Here is a 1,304-nt window from a genome sequence, read left to right on the forward strand (position 1 = left end):
GTCGGAGGATTGTCTGCGGCTCAGCCCGGCCGGAGCGCCCGGCGGACACGGCCTGAGTAACGGGGAAGCCGAGCCGCCGCCCCCCGCTCCCGGGGACTCGGAGCCCGGCTCCGGCCGCAAGCGGACCGTCCGCATCGTGAAGCAGGAGGCGGGCGGCCTGGGCATCAGCATCAAGGGCGGCCGGGAGAACCACATGCCCATCCTCATCTCCAAGATCTTCGGGGGACTGGCGGCCGATCAGAGCGGGGAGCTCTTTGTGGGAGACGCCATCCTGTCCGTCAATGGGACCGACCTCAGGGACGCTTCACACGACCAGGCGGTGCAGGCGCTCAAAAAGACCGGCAGAGAGGTGCTGCTGGAAGGTAGGAGACACCAGAGACCCCCCCCCCCCCCCCCCCCCACCCACCCACATGAGACACCAGAGACCCCCCCCCCCACCCCCCCACATGAGACACCAGAGACCCCCCCCCCACATGAAACACCAGAGACCCCCCCCCACCCACCCACATGAGACACCAGAGGCACCCCCCACCCACCCACATGAGACACCAGAGACCCCCCCCCCCCACCCCCCCACATGAGACACCAGAGACCCCCCGCCACCCGCCACCACATGAGACATCCTCCTCCCCAGAGACCCCCCCCCCACATGAGACACCAGAGACCCCCCCCCCCACATGAAACACCAGAGACCCCCCCCCACCCACCCACATGAGACACCAGAGGCACCCCCCACCCACCCACATGAGACACCAGAGACCCCCCCCACCCACCCACATGAGACACCAGAGACCCCCCCCCACCCAACCACATGAGACACCAGAGACCCCCCCCCACCCAACCACATGAGACACCAGAGACCCCCCCCACCCACCCACATGAGACACCAGAGACCCCCCCCACCCACCCACATGAGACACCAGAGACCCCCCCCACCCACCCACATGAGACACCAGAGACCCCCCCCACCCACCCACATGAGACACCAGAGACCCCCCCCACCCACCCACATGAGACATCCTCCCCCCCAGAGACCCCCCCCAACCACATGAGACACCAGAGACCCCCCCCCACCACATGAGACACCAGAGACCCCCCACCCACCCACATGAGACACCAGGGACCCCCCCCACCACATGAGACACCAGAGACCCCCCCACCCACCCACCCACATGAGACACCAGAGACCCCCCCCACCCACCCACCCACATGAGACACCAGACACCCCCCCACCCACCCACATGAGGCACCAGAGACCCCCCCCACCCACATGAGACATTCTCCTCCCCAGAGACCCCTCCCAC

General features: G+C 67.7%; 1 pseudogene; it reads left to right on the plus strand.

Annotated features, from left to right (window-relative positions):
* The first annotated feature begins 4 nt into the window (after positions 1 to 4).
* On the plus strand, positions 5 to 362 carry LOC145340744 (alpha-1-syntrophin pseudogene; annotated as a pseudogene).
* The last annotated feature ends 942 nt before the right edge of the window (positions 363 to 1,304 follow it).

The sequence above is a fragment of the Carcharhinus amblyrhynchos genome, unplaced genomic scaffold (assembly GCF_965287045.1).
Source record: "Carcharhinus amblyrhynchos unplaced genomic scaffold, sCarAmb.v2.hapA chromosome_1373, whole genome shotgun sequence".
NCBI lineage: Eukaryota > Metazoa > Chordata > Chondrichthyes > Carcharhiniformes > Carcharhinidae > Carcharhinus > Carcharhinus amblyrhynchos.